This window comes from Branchiostoma belcheri, unplaced genomic scaffold, assembly GCF_001625305.1.
Source record: "Branchiostoma belcheri isolate BF01 breed outbred unplaced genomic scaffold, Haploidv18h27 scaffold21, whole genome shotgun sequence".
Taxonomy (NCBI): domain Eukaryota; kingdom Metazoa; phylum Chordata; class Leptocardii; order Amphioxiformes; family Branchiostomatidae; genus Branchiostoma; species Branchiostoma belcheri.
In genome coordinates, this window is record NW_017803602.1 from 2,603,765 (window position 1) to 2,605,847 (window position 2,083).

General features: G+C 45.4%; 1 protein-coding gene across 2 annotated transcripts in view; it reads right to left on the bottom strand.

Moving 5' to 3' along the window:
* The window catches only part of LOC109469828, an 11,280-nt gene extending 9,252 nt beyond the window's left edge, over positions 1–2,028 (bottom strand). The window contains exon 1 of one of the 2 annotated variants that reach the window (XM_019768548.1): positions 1,811–2,028. The gene's annotated coding sequence lies outside the window, so the exon portion shown is untranslated. Of the gene's footprint in view, positions 1–1,586; positions 1,782–1,810 lie in introns of those variants that run through there. The other variant, XM_019768549.1, reaches the window with a different exon arrangement.
* Positions 2,029–2,083: the final 55 nt, after the last annotated feature.

The window sequence follows — 2,083 nt, forward strand, 5'->3', positions numbered from 1 at the left end:
AATTAGCGTCCATAGGCGACAATTCCCCGTGAAGTTTTATACTTTGCAGATTGAGAACAGTATAGTGTGTGTAAACAGTGTGTGATCACTTTAACAACTGGTAACAACGTATCGTAGAAATGGCTAAGGCCTAAATCCCTAATAATCTGATATGCTCCGGCGACCCCGCCGTGCCCATGGCCCAGTGGCCGTGCCCAGTCGGACGCTGCGCGCTCTGGTATGTACAGGTTCAGCTTTTTCTCACTTCTTAGGACAGATGTAAGTGTAAGAATGCGAAGGCGCGTGTGACCCCCCTTGCTTGGGGAAACAGCTGCAGACTGACTAGTCACCGTAACATAAAATCACGACAATCTAAGTAGATGAACAAAGTCAGGTTTCATAACAATATCTTTCATTTACTACATATCATTCATTTGACAAGGTATCGCAGTAGGTGCAAATGACAATCCCAAAAGATATTCGCAACCAGTATGCACAACAGCCACCTAATATCTGCTTACAGAACCTCGGCTACCAGACAACTACCTAAACCTACGGCCTACTCCACAGGATTGTAAAAGTAGGGATGTTTCTAAAATATACATTTATTTCAATATAAAAACTGCTACAGTGAAAATAAATGGGTGCCATTATGTCCGTGCATCACCACGGACATAATGGCACACCACATGCTCAATTACACAGAAATGTTACGTACAGAACAATAGAACAATGCGTTTTGGCTGCGAACATCTATGATACCACTTATCGGTCCCTTCTTACATCTGCTTGAAGGATTCCCCCCACCCCCGCTATTCCAAACAACGGGTCTTCTGGACCATTCCAATTTGCCTCAAAATTGTAGGGGTGCATTTCAAATATTACATTGACCGCGAAAGCAGCAACGGCAAACATACACATTCGTGCATCAGCAGACGACGTACCGATTACACAAAGGGAACCCAGTGTTTTGACTGCGAACACGAAAAAAACGGCTGTTCACAACACTCCGATCCGTCCGAACGTCCAGACCTCCTTCACGGAGTAAGTAGTAAGTAATAAGCACGCACACGCACGCGAACACCTTTAACCTTTACCTTTATACGATCTTGAGGAGGCACCGCCTGTGGAAATCGCGATCACACAGACAGAACTAGCCTGGGTTCCAGACCCATATCACACTGACTGGACACAAAATATCTCACTGAGATATTTTGTGTCCAGTGTGCTAATTATTACACGTGTATGGGTCTGGAGCCAAGGCTAGGACAGAACACACGCAAACAAAAACAACAGCTGCACCAAAAATTATTTATAAGCCGTAGAAGGCTGGGTAGTGGGTACTGATGGCCATGTTTCCCCCTGAATGATCATTTTGTACAGAAAATGGACTGCAAATAAGTAATCGTAATACCAGACGGAGAAAATTATATACGTGTGAAACAAGGACTTGTGTAAAACAACAACGCATCAGCGCTAAACGCCTGACCAAAAATCAAAGGCGATTATAAATTCAAATGAACGATGCAGCGGTTTATAGCGTTCAGGCGAACAAACCACAACGACAAAATTTTAACACATCAACAAGGAGACTATACTTTCACTACCTTTTCCGGTTTCCCGGGCACCCCTCCAGATGTGCTCAAAATTCCGCCAAACAGGGGATCCCCACACTAGTCACAGCATGCATATGCACACTACGTGCAGTACGTCCATCTGCCACCCACTAGAGTAACGGATCTGTCTTGTATTTGTCCCCAAAGTTCCGTTAGTTGTCTGTACGTTGGACCTTACCTGCCCAAAGCCAAATGTTTGAATCGGCAGCTCTCACCTTCAAACTTTTCCAACCACCAGTGTGTACCGAAGTCCTCGGGGGCGCTGTGTGGGTGGGTCACATACTCAAATCACCGCCCTGTCACCGCGCTCACTTCCGTCCGCTGGTGTTCTCCAGTCTGCTGTAAGGGTGAGACGCTGACCTTTGCCCTTTTAATCAATTTATCAAGATTTTGACACGTCACCACCGGGCTATGGAAATTCTTCAATCTCCAAGAGGGCTTGTTTGCACGGTCTATTGACATTACTTTTTTCGTGACGCCTGTTTTCA